Genomic DNA, 15,480 nt, shown 5'->3' with positions numbered 1-15,480 from the left:
GCAAGCATCAGAATTCATACTCTGAAAATTCATTTCTCTTAATGAGTAACCGAAGCCTTCAAAGGCCTTGTAACTCAAAAGAAAGAATTTACAGAGTTTGTATCACCCTGCACTTCAATTTTATCTGGGAAAAAAACACTAAAGGATGGAGAAAATACAAAAACCACTCATGGACAGGATGAGCAAAAATAGCTTGAAGATTCCAGTGGAAGATATTTCTCTTTCACATGCCTTTAAGTAATTATTGCTTTCAAAGCTCTCTGTCTATCCTTTGACATTGGAAACAGATGAGGAATTGTATCTTGAGCAGAAAGACTGGTTCATAAAAAGGATAAAAAGAACTGCACTGGAGATCTGTCCATTAATTTTTTTCCCTTATAAATGCATAGTAAGTGATAAAAGTTTTTCAGCTCAGCTCATCTTTTGCAGGGTAACATACTTCTAATAGGAACATTAGTAGCAGTGTATAGAAACATTAAATGAAACACAGTAAGAGGCACACCATCTTCTATTCCCTGAAATCCAGTACTTCCACGTAGCTGCAAGCTTAACTATTAAACGGACTTTGCTACTCAACATTTCTATGAGCAGATACTATTTTCAGGAACTAACAGACTGGTTTGATGAAATAGACTCATAATCCAAACAAGAGTAAATAACTTTTATAGATACAGTATGCAGCAACTCTCTTCTAGAGTATGAAGACCATAAGCACCCTGAAACATGCATATACACATATATAAAATACATAGTTATGTATGTTTATAATAATATACATGGTTATAATGATGTAGAAGCTGGTCTCGGTGGAATAACGTTTAGCAAGTGAACCAAGGTCTCACACTGTTTTGCATTACTTCTTTTTCCTATAATTCTGCTAGAAGCTGGTAGGAAAAAAAAGCCCACATTCTCTTTGTTAACTGAACTTCGCTGTTTTAAATTCATAGCTGGTTTTTATGCACCTATAAGCTAACTGAATCTGGATCAAACTATTTGACTCTACAGTGCAAAGTAAAAAAAAAAATTTGCCATGCAAAATATAGGACTGTGTCCCCCACAAAGAGAAGCCAGTCAGTTATAAACTAGGGCAATAAATGAAAGCCCAAAGTATACACTCACAGACAGCACAGTTCTATGACATATTAACACAGTCTTCTGCTTGTTATCCACATAGAACTCTCATCAACTCAAAACCTCCTTGTGTAAATATCCATGTATTTGCATGCAATTATTCTGTGGCAGTAAGTGGACTTAAAAGGTCATAACACTTTTTTGAGAGATCAGTTTTCTGCTTATGGGTTATGTTTTTAAAGTAGTGAATGGCATCAATAAAATAACTTTTATTTGGCAAAATATAAGACGTTAATCAGAGCAAATGTACAATTGTAAATAAAAATCACTATAACAAATCATTCAACTATTTGCATACTCAAGATTAAAAGATGTTTAAAAATTCTCCCTCAGAAATAAGAAAAACTTTTTGCAAGGCTGTTAGTTACAGCCATTTCAAAGCTTCAAATAAAACCTCTCCTACACTAGAAACGCAAAGGCTGAAACAAGAACCAAGCCTAAAATTGGAATTACCACCATTACTGATCTCAACATAATTTGTTATGGAGTGTAACAAAAATAACAAAAGTAATCTTTGGCCATATAGCACCATTCTACATTAATTGGTCACGGCAACAGTTTTGCTTTTAAATCCATCTGACAGTGAAAGCTTTCCAGAAATATGAGAATACAATGCTGCTTTCTTTTCTTAGTACAGTATATAGATGAGACCTTAAAATATCAGAGCTATTCCTGATTATCAGTGGAGATGAAGAGTCATGTATGCTTAGCAGGCTTCAAGTTATGATTTTTACATGTTTATATGTCTTTTAATAAGGGGACTACTTCAAAAATGTTTTAAGAAAGAACACGCTATTTTCTGTTTTACCAACTTCCCAATTTCAGAATTTTATAAGCTATCCCTAAAATTTAATATGTAGTTTTAAAAGATAAAAATGCTTATACTAAATCTTTCAACCTCACTAGCCAACTGCAACTGGCCAAGGGAATTTCAGAAATAGGACCGTTCCTTAAATACTGTTCTGCACCAGGCAGCCCACAGAGTTTCAACTCCAATGCTAAACCCCATGTAGTTTCAACTGCCATGATCACATACCTAGTGAGGCTTGGTCTCATTCACAATTAAACATGTACATACATTATATTTATTTGTTTTCCTGAATGTGTCAGTGATGCCTCAGACTACCAGGATTCATTTCAAAATATTTTTATTGCCAAATCCATTAACTAATGTCTTCCTCATCTACAAATGCTTGCTAAAATTTCTTTACTGGCACACAAGACTCCAAATGCTACAAAAAGTCTTCTTGAATATAGTTTCAAAATCAGGATTTTGTTTTATTATTGCAGCCCATTACACACAGTAACATGGCATACTGAGATAATACTGCTTCTGTTTTTAAAACTCAGATTATTGTAGAAGTGTAATGGGAATTACTTACATTAAGCTAATTCCAACAAAGAGAAATACATTTAAGTTGTTCTTTTATCAGAGAAGAACTACTATAGAACTATGGTTTCAATTATTTTTAATGTAGGTTAGTCATATCACACTCTACTTCTTCCCCCAATGTTTAACAAAAAATAAATAGCAGAAAAGTAGTACTGCTATTTATAACATGGGGGGAGGTTTTGCATATGAAAGTACAGTAAATATTTAGTCAATAATAGTAGGGCTTTACTCAAAATCCAGGAATAGCATGTAACTTCTTAAGTTTCATATTCTCCCAGATTACCAAAAGCTGCTCTGTTTCAAGAAATAATTGTAGCCAGGTAATTTGGAAGGACCATTTCACCTCCCAGTAACTTCCTGGCTGAAGCAAATAATTCACAGACTATCCTTACAGATTATTTTCAGTTCCTTATGGACAGCTTGCAGTTTATGGTCAGCTCGCTGTTTACACGTCACCTCCCTGTTCACAAGTTGTGAAGACTAACAATTCGTATCAGCACAGCAAGTCAGCAGCAATGAATATCTTACAAGAACCTTGTAAGCATCAATTTCAAAATAAAAGGTAGATACAAGACAGCTAGTATTTAATTACGGAAATGTACCTGTAAAAGTTTTTTGGTAGATGGTTTTTCTTTTCCACACTTTCTTAATAATAAAATATTCAAGTCTCATGGATAGATTTATCATTTACCGGCAGACCACCTCATCTATAACAGCTGAGGCAGATTCTTAGATGCTGAAACCACCAACCCTTCTAAACTACCATCTGTTGAACTACAGCAGAATCCCAGGACCTACCTGGGTATGGAATGTCTAAAGTAGTAAAGGACAAGCAGTAACCAAAACATAAAAGCAGGTAAACTGAAGGCATTCAAGTGCACAGAAGAAAGACATCCAGTTATACGGTTTCCAACCTTCTTCAGGCTTCAGACAGAACCACATTTGCCACTTTACAGCAGTTCTATGGGAACTGCCATTTTTTTTGATGGCAGATCAAGGACTAGAACACAGAAGTTTGACTGACCCCTTATAGCAGCAAAACACTTCAGAAATAAAACTGTATGCTTGCTGACTATCTGCAACAATTTGGGATAAGAATTCATTTCAAGGTAACATGACTGGTAAAAGAAACACCACAGGAACCTATAGAACGATGGAAGAACGATTAGTATATTACAAAAGATCTCCTTATTCTACTACTGAGTAATAATTTTGTTGGGGAACGCATCCTGAGAAAACAACAATTACATATTCTCTCCATCAGGTGCTATTTTCTAACTATAAAAGCACCTAGAAATAAAAGACTAGATGCTTTTGTAGAAAGAAATGTAGCCACTGACCACAAAAGAAAAAAAGGTCATTATTTGGGTACAACTAAAAGCAGTAAGTGTCCTTGTTATTCCCATGATTTCATGCCCAAGAACAGGCCAGAAAAGAGGATTTTCTCTTTGTGGATACCAACATGAAACTTCGGAGGGTTTGTTCGGCTTATCTTGTAGTCATTTAATTTTTTTCTGCAATACAAAAGAACAGACTTCTCTCAGAAGTATCACTGAGCTTCATACTGTACTTGCAATTAGTTTTCAAAAACAAAATGAACTTAGAACATTATAATCCATGAAACACTAATTACATTAGGATTGTTGCATGATTTTCCAGAATATCATTCTAGAATTAACATATATCACTTGAGACGCTGTCAGAAACTATTTTGTTCGTGTACTACTGCACAAGTACTGTATTTGGTATTTTGCCACCCCAGAACCCAGCCAGAGATGTCGTTTTTTATATGTTATTTGGAAGTCTCAAAGAAATACTTCTAAAGGCGCACGGACTAGAATTATTCTGAGCACCTTCCCCTTGCTATCTGAAATGTAACATGATGCCTCTCAGATATCCTCAAAACCTAGTGCAAATGATTATTTCACATTACCATACTGGCTCTCAAAGAATGCATACTAGCTACCTCTCTACATAGCACAGCTCTGACTATCAGCCAGTTACTGACAGGTCTAAAATACACCTGTGTATCTGCAGCATATTGATTTATCCAGCTGGCGAGGGGGTGAGGAGGAACCTTCAGGGAAGGCAGCACCCTGGGAGACCTCCCCGCTGCCTGAGCACAGGGAACAGGCACAAAGAGCTGCCTCAGCTGTATCACAGTACTACACACACAGTTAAACTTAATTGCAGTCGCATATTTTATTCAACAGTTTAAAGTGTTCAAACAAAAGAATCTGTTACACAAAGCTGAGATTTAAATACTTGTTCCTTTTAGAAACTTCATTAAATCAGCTTCTTATTACACAGCAACCATGAGGAACTGTTTACAATATATTAAAAATGCACCTTCATAAGTGTAGCAAACAAGTCAGGGCGTGGTTGCCTCACAACTGGCAGGGAACGTGTGTCTTTCAAATATTTCCAGTTCTACTGTGCAGCAGAGCTTGGGTTTAAGGCAGCATAAAGCAACAGGTTAAAACGCATTCAGAGTTATCTCATGCCATTGCCACAACTACAAGGTGTGCCTTTTGGCTCTGCTAGAGTTACTCTTTATTATTCATCTTACTTTACTCGCCTGTTCAAAGCAAAACATCATCTTTCTTTACAATAAGGAATAAAGCACTCCAATTTTCATAAAGAGAAGTCCAACCATTTAGGATTTGCTAAAGGAGACAATGAGCACAAAAAGATTATTCAATGCAATACATCTGAAAAGTTCAAGAATACACATGGAAGTTTAGAAGCTCTCAGCAAGGTGTCTCACCAAAGGGTCTTAAATAAATCAAATTCTTACAGGATGAGACACAGAAAAATTACCTGGAAATTATAACCAATCAACAAACACCAAGTGGGAGATAAGCTGAAGCAATAAGTTGTTTTAAATGGTGACCAGGGGACAGAAAAAGAAGGGAAGAGGTTATCGGTGCATCATCTTTTCTCAAGCATCTACACTTGGGCCTATGCTCATGAACATATGCATCAGCACAGAGTAAACGGACAGATACAGGAACTTTGGTAACCTTTGCAAAGCTAAAAAGTTTGAGATTCAGATTCAGAATTTGTCAGAATAATGGATATTTCACTGGAAGTATCACCTTTACAGCATCAAAACACAAGTGAAAAGAATTGGGATATTTTAGAAAGGAAAACAAAACAGACATTGTCACCACATACCATTACAGTTGTTCTTGACTACTATTTGTCACCCACATTGTACAAAAAGATAATGAACTTGATAAAAAGTGCCAATCAAACAGAGATACAACACAACATCTATACAAACAAAACTTATGGACAATTATGGCCTTAGATGGACTTTTAAAAATAAAATTAAAAAAGAGACAGCTGAAGTCATGAACACAAGCAGGAAATAGTTTTCCATGGTATACAAGGACTGGTGAAATCCTAGCAAGAAAAATTTCTTTCTAAATTCTGATTAAGAGCCATCTTCTTCTCCACAATATGTAATTGTGACCACAGGACAACATCAAGGTCAGAATTATAGTTTGATTCAAGAAGCGAATCCATGGAAAATCAGGCACTTTAATATAACACCCCAAATCTGTCATCTCCAATGCTGGCAGTCATGAAGCTAGTAGAACACTGTAAAAATAACTGCTTGTAATATACTGTTTCTTACATTTTCTTCCTCATGTTAGAAAAAAAAAAAAGGGGTCAGGGGAAGCTGTGAAGTACAGTTTTAGCAGTATCTAAGGCTTAGATTTAACTGTCCCCTAAAATGATACATGTAAAACAGTTTTGACTAAGCATCTAAGTCACTCTCAGATTACCAAAAGAAGTGTTGTTCTCTCATTTTTCAGTACCTATGCTATTCAGCATTTCCTGAATGCTACCAGGTCTTTCTCTTAATAAAGCAAAGTTTTCTAGCCACCATTTGGGGCAGGGGAGGGGTGTGGAATGTCACAAGGGCTGTGAGTCACCTGAAACTACAGACTAGCAACCGAAGATGAACAACATACCTCATTAAGGAGCCCCTACAAACCTGAAAGAAATCCCACGCATTCCTGTATCATCAGAAGATTCGTATTAGCTTGAACTATGCATGTAATAAAAAATTAAAAAAAAAGAAATTCTTAAAATAAAGCCTGGGATACTGACAAGAAGTTAGATTCTTTTTTATGCCCCAAGCTTTCAACTGCTCAAGGCTTGCATTCAATCCTTATAAACATCTCTTATTTGTAAAGCACATAATTTAAGATTATGCAATTGCACTATGGCTGCCCCAAAATATTATGTGCTGAAAGCACCAGAGTGTTTATGGATGAAGCTTGCCAAACAATCATTCCATCAAAACCACAACTCAACCACTACTTAAGCTAAACTTGTTCCAACTAGACTGAAATACTGATGTAAAGTATAATGTTCATACTGAATTAAAAAAAAAAAAATCCGGGAAAACAAAAACAACACACCTGTTGGAATGCAATCTGCCATGCACAGAGCCAGCAGTGACACCCCTGCCATCGTAATACAGATTTGAAAAGGAGGGGAAAAAAGCAGAACAATAAGTTTCATTACAGAAACACAGAAAATTCATAAATACCTCAGACTATTGATATTGTTTAGGTGACTTTTTTCCCCTCCCCCCTCTCAGAACTGCACTCAGAAATTAAAGGAGTGATGCACCCCCAACGGGAAAAAAAAAAGGGGGGGGGGGACACCAAGGAATCTGTCACCTATAGACTTCAAATACAGCTTAAAACATAACGACATTATTCTCGAACAGCTGCTAATTGTGTAAAGAAAAGCTTTTGTTAGTTTCTAGTGTCCAAAAATGACCCACAGCAGCCTCAATTAACATCCTCATTGCAGAAGGATATAAAATCAAAAGAATTAGGTAAGAACTGTTGTGGCTGTGAATTCTCTCAGAACGAGACAGCAGCTGCACTATACTCAAAGTTGCATTTGTTACAACCTATCTTCTTTTTGTTTTACAAGTAGAAGTTATACCAGCTTTGAGATTTTCAGATAAGAGATTTCCTTTTCCACTTTGATTAGCTACTCTTTAAAAATATATTTACTAGCTTTGCTGGTCTTTCAGAGAAGGCAACATATAAAGACCCAGAAACACCTAAAGTCACAACACTATTTTTAGAATGTGGTTTGATGAGCAAATCTTTTGGTGCAGCTTCTTGCCTTCTACTGCCTTCTCAATTGTGCAAGCACGTATGAGATGGAGGAGAGACAGCAAAATTACTCAATGACTTGTGCAGCAGTGACGTGCCTGGGAGGGAGGCCCTGAAGCAGAATCTAGCAGAGAGCAGAAAGCCAGTTCCATAAGCTCTCACCATCAGTAAAACAGGCCAGTCACAATGCAGTTTCAGGTGTAGATCTGACACGTAAGGCACCCTAGTTCATTGTTAAGTATATTTCTAGGGTGTCAAACAGATTTGGGAGACACATCTCTCAAAAATCAAAACAGCAAAGGAGTGAAATCCTGCCTCCAAAACCTGCGCTTAAGTACATTTCAGTCTTAGGTGCTTATATGAGCTTAGAGCTTTCAAATAAAAAAAAAACAAAACACACACCACTAAAAAAACCCTATATTCTTCCTTAACCACACATTGCTCCTTTGGGCCCATAAGATTGGCTCACTACCATGCAGAAAAGAAGGCTATTTGGCACACAGTAGATTAACAAGGGATATTTCTGTATAGTTTTGATTACATAGCAATTACCTAAGAAACTTTGAAAATTCACAAAATACCTTTTTATCAAAAAAAACAGTCCAAACTACAATTAAAGACAAAGTATAAACCATCTTAGGGAAGAAAAACTGAACTCATTACACTGAAGAGCCTAAGTAGTCCCCAAAAGAAGGCACTAAGGAAAGATATTATTAACATTTTTAATAATTTTCTAACCTGCAATGAGCAAAGAGGACCTAAACTATTGTTACATATCTGTAATATCTGTAACTGCACAGTGTATATTAAAGCCACCTTTACTCTTCCTTCAGCTGTCCTTGTTTTAGGAACCATAAAAAAAAACACCTGCACACAAGCAAATTACTTTCCCCTGCTCCACCACATCATGCACAGAAACTCTTTGTGTCTAAAAAGAAAAATTAAGCCAAATCCACATTAGCATTGCATTGCAGGAATTACATTTTCCTTGGCAGAAATAAAAGAACTTTAAGGTGTAAAGTCATTGTACTAAGTCAATTTTGCCATAGGATGATCCACCCTGTCTATCAAGACCCTGCTAAATTCTTACATTTTTTTTAAAAAGTCACTCTACTTTTGAGTCCATTAACCACGTAGTGCCCACAAGAACAAAAGGTCAGAAACTGTTACAATGAATCGCCTACAGCTATCAAGGTAAAGAAGTCATGAGAAATAACACAGAAAACCCAGACATGGTTTAACTACTTATACACTGTGGAATGGATCTTCAAAAGAAACAGGTTTTGTTCTCGGCACACTTCTGTTCAAGCTTCTTCTCAATATGAGGTTTCTACTGCATGCCAAGAAATTATCAGGCAAAACTTTTAATATCTGACAAGAAAAACAAGCAGCTTTTCAAATTAAACACATTTTAGGATATTTCAAACCCAAAGCAACTCCCTCAAGTTATTCCTCAGTAACAGTTATGACGTCCATACACTAGAACCAGTTTAAAAAATGGTTCAGAGCCAACATGGCACTTCACTTTATTCTTGGATTTCAAAATAAAGAGGCACTAAAAAATTTGCCTCTTTTTCCTCAACAAGCTTAGTGTTCTGCTACCATGTATCTGTACTGTGGAAAGCACTTCATGTCTACCACTACCATGTTCCATGTTCAGAACGATGATATTTCACCTTAGGCTGGATTGGAAGAAGACTGGTTTTGACTGCTCTTTACCCTTCATCGTTTTCTTTGTTCTCTCCACTTATGTAGCAGGAAGTGGAACATTCGATATTACAGTAGCCAAATATCCTCAAAAGTATACTATGCAAAGTTAGTGAATTCTTACCCTGCTCATCAATTCCTTTAGATAGCTGAAGGTTCACAACAATCTTCAGACTTTCAGAGTAATTATCTGATCACATCCAAAGTATAATTTTCACCTAAAATAAATCAAAAGTTGAAGGTTTGATTTTAGGGCAACAGCATCATGACACACACATGCACAAAAAAGACCCAAACAAAAAGAACACCATACCAAACCCCTTTTTTCTCCAAAGTAGGCATTCTAAACTTGTTTTCTTTTCTAAACACCTTATCAAGAAAAATTTTAGTCACAGTCGTAACCATATAAGGAATTCACAGAGTGAACTGCTAAACTTAATAAGACTCTATGGCAAGTTCAATTATGGATGCACCATATGCTTCACTATTCCTTTAGATATACAAAAGGAATTAATTTGTGCAATTTGTTTAAAATACAAAACGTCCTTCCGGCAAGTTCATCCTTTAGCTGAACAATCACTTTGAACGCTTGCCTGCTGAAAACATCACCCATTCGCATCCCATCGTAACAACAGAAACTTAGGCAGAGGAGTAACGGGTCTGAAATATTTGGTTCTGCTAAAGGAACAGACACCTTAAGACGACAGAACTCGCCAGATCCATGTTTATTAGCCAAAATAAGTTTGTGCTTGGCATTTAGGTTTTTTCCCTAGTTAACCTTCCTCTGATACTTAAGGTGACCTTTGCCAAGGTGTCTCTGCAGTGGTCCAGCAGTAGCCTTAGATGTACAGAGCTACTTCTAAGTTTTGTAACTCAATTTCCCTCTTACTTTACACATGACCAGAACTATGAATCAGTAAATTCTAAAAATGAAATGTTTATGTCCCAGCAAACATATACAGCCAAGAAGCTTCTTACATACAGCTTAACTGAAAGTCATTATCACAATAAAGTACAAAAATAACAAGCAGTAACAATGTTTGTTATTAGCCTTAATTTAAAAATTTGGAAATGTGATTGCATCTGGAACACGTGTTCTAGTATCAGTTTTTACATCTCCTTTTTGCAGGCTGGAGTTAAGGTTTACCTTTCAGGAGATGCAGTGATCAGTACAGTGACACTAGAAAGCGGTATGCCAAATCAGTAGCATTTTTTCTTAGTAAAGGCTCTCAACCAAAAGAACCTGGTACAGGTCTAGAGTTCAACAGCAGCACATTCCTCCTGCCCATTAATTTCTCTCCTCTTCCCGTGGTCATTAGCCAATGGTTCAGATAATTACTGTTTGATCTACTCAGTGCTTAGTGTGGATGCACTTCTGCAAAGTGGAATTTAGCTTTTAAGAACAGTCCCTGCTTTATCTACTAAAACACATGAAAATAAAGCCTAATCAAGCTAGTACTCTGTATCACGTAGTCTCCTACCAGTGAAAACAAAGAATTGTCAAAAAAGGATGAAACCCATTAACTGAAGCAATTCTTACACAACTTTTCAAAAGCATTAGCTTAAAAAAATTTTTTTTAAAACGCATCAGCAATGCTGACTACCTCCCTACAGAACCTTATATTCCCTTTGCAATTAAAAAAAAAATAAAATTACCGATGTTCCACTAATGCCTTCTGCTCTGCAGCACTAAACCAATTTTCCTATTTGCTCCATTGATTTTAGATCAGTATGAATTCACAAACAACTAAGAATACAAATTTATGATCAAGTGTAAGAAACTTTAAAAACAGGCATCCCTTAGAGTTTCATACACAGAAGGCGTCCAGTTTTAGTCCATGCTGATTCACTACTTTGTGAAAAGCAAGTCACAGCCTGGGAGCCTCCGCTCTCCAGGCACTCCCTGGTAAGAGCACTGCATGTTCTGTCAGTGAGACAGTCAGCCTTCGACAAGCACAAGGGCACAGGAAGAGCAGCACTACCACATCGTATCATTGCCCAGACAGACAGGCATTTTACCAGAAATTTCTCTTTTTTCCTGTCAGCTTTTTGGGAGGGAGGGCGGTGTTTTGGGTTTTCTGAGGCTTTTTTATTGAGGGTGTGGAAATCAAAAACGAAAACAAATTTACACTCTAGATTATGTCTTTCAGTTCACCAGTTGGGAAGATAGGAACTAAAGGGAAACAGGACTGCATTCACCTTGGCTGCAATTGCTTTAAAGCAGATTTAGTTTCCATAATTAAACCTGCATTTGGTATATACTGAAATGCAAATACAGGCAGCAAGATCTTCAGATTCAACCTTCTTAGCCAAAGCAAAAATAAGCCAACTTAATAATTCACATACTCCAATCAAGACATATACTAAACATTTATCTGGTGTAGACCACTGTCCTAGAAGAAAACAATGACAGAAAGCAGTTTTAGAATAGTTTCCACACATACGCTAACCACCCCCTCCAGCTGAAGATTGACTTGGGATACAAATCATAAATCTTTCTAGCCATTCTAATATTTTGCCACTTAGAAGATGCAGTTTTTAACAACAACAAAAAAAAAGTTTAATAATGCAGCTAGTGGCGAGGATAGAAAAAATAATTCAGGTTTACCATACTACAATTTTATTCGTCTTATCAGTCCTACAAGCAATTCTACATATAAAACAGTTCACACAAAGGAAAGACAAGTCTGAAGTAACAATATTTTTTATTTCCCTTCCTCTTATTTTCATCAATAACATTTGTATTTCAAGATCCAGGACACCGGACAGACCTTCACCAGAAACAATAACACCTCTACAAGTCCCCATATAAAAAGCTACCCCCCTTTCATGTAAATTAAGGCTCCCCATCCTAAAACGCAGCACTGCTTTCTCCTGAAGTGTTTATGAATTACATGTTATCATGGTTTAGCCGGCAGCTCAGCCCCACACAGCCGTTCGCTCACTCCCCACCGGTAGATGGGGGAGAGAATCGGAAGGGTAACGCTCGTGGGTTGGGGTAAGAACAGTTTAATAATTAAAATTAAAAGAAACAACAACAGAAATGCAACGTAAAGGAGAACAACGAGAGGCGCAAAACCCCGGGGAGCATATCTTCTTTGAGTTGCTGGACCTCTTGGGATAGTTTCTCCACAGCAGAGACGAGCGAGGAAGAGATATTCGTTTCGTAATCCCGGAGTCTATCAATCACCTCCGCCACCGCTGGTGTCTCGTCATCTTTCCAGGACATCACTGCCAATGAGTTTGCATGCGAAGATGGTGCGCTCCGTACAAACTTCCGCCACATGGGTCGTGTGCGCTCGGCTTCATCTGGATCTTTGGATGACTGTTGATCATCCAGGTCACCATAAATCACCTCAAGCACAGTTAATTCCTTAGATACTGGATGACATTCTCCATAGTTGTCCATTTTCCTGGGTGATATGTAACATCTTCTTTAAAGGGATACCTTTCCTTCACTCCAGACAGGAGTCACCTCCAGAGGCTGAGGGCTTCTGGTTTTTTCCCCAATTGCTTTGTCAACGCCCCCTTCCCCAGAAAGGGATCCCAGTTGTTTGGCTTCTTTTCCCTCTAGTTCCAGGCTACTGGCCCCATTATCCCAGCATCGGAGCAGCCAGGTGACAATGTGCTCACCTGAACAACAGCTGAAATCTTTTCACGTATCTCGCAACTCACCCAAGGACAGGGATCGGGTGGTCTCTATTTCATTTATGACTTCTTCCTCCTCTCCCCATGACGGCCCTGCTTTTTCATCATCCCATTTTAAAAGAGTTGACGTCCGCTTCCAATATTTCATCTTGTGTATGGGGGCAACTGATACTGGTACGGGTTGATTCTCTGAGCCAGCTCCAGTACTTGTTGTGGGGGTTTGAGTGGCTGCAGTGCCTGTCCTCAGGGCTGGAGTGACTACAGTGCCAGTCACTTTGCATTTCAACGCAGAGACCTTCTCTTCCCCCTGGGGGCACTGAATACTGTTGAGCAGGGCTCGGTATGCATGGGCCAGACCCCAGCATGTTGCAGTTATCTGTGTCTCTCAAGTTCCCAGCACAACAACACACTTTCTCCAAATATTCTACTAGTTTTTTAGGATTCTGCACTTGCTCGGGGGTGAAACTCCAAAACACCGGGGGTGCCCACTGCCCTAGGTATTTGCCCATGCTATCCCACATGCCCTGCCACTCGTAACTATCAAGCCTCAGGGCAGATTTCTGGGTGATATTCTTAAGTTGCTTAGTCAAAACCAAAACAACATGCCCAAAAACTAACAGTAAGTGCACCTTAACCACCCAAGGATGTTCAAGATACAAAAAGGTTGTTGTAATAGAGGCAGAAACATCATAGAACAAAATTGCAAAGATACTATTCTGTATTTCCTCCATATAAAGTCTCTCAGAGGAGGAGGTATAATTGCTAATTGCCTCAACAAGGTGGTATCCGAAGTACAGTAACGGTTTCAGCAAAAACCCCAAATACCAGATAAAGCTGAAAACGAGTGTTTGTATAACAAATCTCGTCGGCAAAACGTTACTAATCACAGCAGAACACAGCAGACTCAACAAACCAACACCGATCTTTAACACCAACTGCAAAAAGGACAACATGGTGCTGTGACCAGCAGCTGTTGTTATCTCCAACCCTTGAGCCCCACGTTGGGCACCAAAAAGACTGCCGTGGTTCAGCGGCAGCTCAGCCCCACACAGCCGCTCGCTCACTCCCCACCGGTAGATGGGGGAGAGAATCAGAAGGGTAACGCTCGTGGGTTGGGGTAAGAACAGTTTAATAATGAAAATTAAAAGAAACAACAACAGAAATGCAATGTAAAGGAGAACAACGAGAGGCGCAAAGCCCCGGGGGAGGGGGGGGGGGAAGGGAGGGGACACACGAACTGCCGAAACAAACCGCACGCGCCGCAGCCACTCACCGCCCGACGCCGCGCCGCCCGCGAGCCGCAACTGGGCCCCCCCACCCCTTAATATACTGGTCATGGTGTCACGTGGTATGGAATGAACCTGCCATTGGCCAGTCGGGGTCAGCCGCCCCCGCCATGGCCTCGCCCCTCCCAGCCCCCCCCCCCGCCACGCGGCAGAGCGCGGGAAGCCGGAAAGGCAGCCGCCCCCCACGGTGAGGGGAATTAACCCCTTCTCAGCCAAAACCAGCACACATGCACAAACCAAAAAGTATGTTACTAGAAGTTCAGTGAGTTTTAGTTGACCCACACCTGCAATAAATATTGTTTCAACAGTAAGGTTAGAAATAAGAGCCACAAAAATGAAATCCAATAAAAAGAAGCAGAAAGTACCACCACTAGCTACACTAATATCATAGCCCATAAGCCTTTTTACTTCCAGTGTTATTTTAGAAGCTCCTGAACAGCAAAGTTTCTGTAAGAAATGTATTTAATAGTTTCAAACTTTTAAAAGTTTATAACCATGAACACTGTGGATGTTCTTTTTCTTCAAATGAGAATAAAGAGGGGGGAAAAGTCAATGTTTACCTGAAGCTGATATGAAAGCAAACTAAGGAGGAAAAAAAAAGGTAGACATTAGCTACTTTTACAGTAAAAACAAAAACAAACCCAACACAAAAACCAACAAAACACACCCAGCCTGGACAAGGCTTTGACTGCAGTTTTAACACAGGTCAGTCTCATGAACAGCGCACACTTTTACAAGTTGCTTTAAAAGAGCAAACTCTAGTTTAGAAAGCCCACACCTGTGACTACAGAAAGCAAGTTGCAGGTGCATTACAAAAACTTCTGACCAGTCCTCACGGGAAAAAACTAAACTCTAAGAGGTAGAAAACTGGCATTAGTTGAAACTCCATGTGACAACTAATTTCATGGCAGATTAAAAGAATAATCTAAATAATCCAAGAAGCACAAAGTCATTCAAATAGGCACAGTTTACATTTTTATCTCATCTGTGTCCACTGATCAAATTAATAGAAAAGGTAACATTGACAAGATAGGAAGAGTGGCTCAGTTACACATAATTACCCCCAATACATCTCTTCCCATGAAGTGAAAGGCAAGACAGATGTGACAAGCACAGGCCACAAGCTGATTTGTCCTTATGTCCTGAAACACTCCATGGTATCTTA

The 15,480-nt window shown here is 38.6% G+C and overlaps 1 protein-coding gene across 6 annotated transcripts in view; it reads right to left on the bottom strand.

The window, feature by feature from the left end:
* SIPA1L1 (signal induced proliferation associated 1 like 1) overlaps positions 1–15,480 on the bottom strand; it is a 233,176-nt gene that overhangs the window by 199,073 nt on the left and 18,623 nt on the right. For 4 of the 6 annotated variants that reach the window (XM_064462380.1, XM_064462376.1, XM_064462374.1 and 1 more), the window contains exon 2: positions 9,506–9,599. The exons of 1 other annotated variant lie outside the window; for it this stretch is intronic. The gene's annotated coding sequence lies outside the window, so the exon portion shown is untranslated. Of the gene's footprint in view, positions 1–6,507; positions 6,585–9,505; positions 9,600–15,480 lie in introns of all 6 variants that reach the window. One more of the 6 variants, XM_064462375.1, reaches the window with a different exon arrangement.

The sequence above is a fragment of the Phalacrocorax carbo genome, chromosome 10 (genome assembly GCF_963921805.1).
Source record: "Phalacrocorax carbo chromosome 10, bPhaCar2.1, whole genome shotgun sequence".
NCBI classification, from domain to species: domain Eukaryota; kingdom Metazoa; phylum Chordata; class Aves; order Suliformes; family Phalacrocoracidae; genus Phalacrocorax; species Phalacrocorax carbo.
Note: the sequence above shows the minus strand (reverse complement) of the source record. Positions and strands in the feature narration are given on the sequence as shown.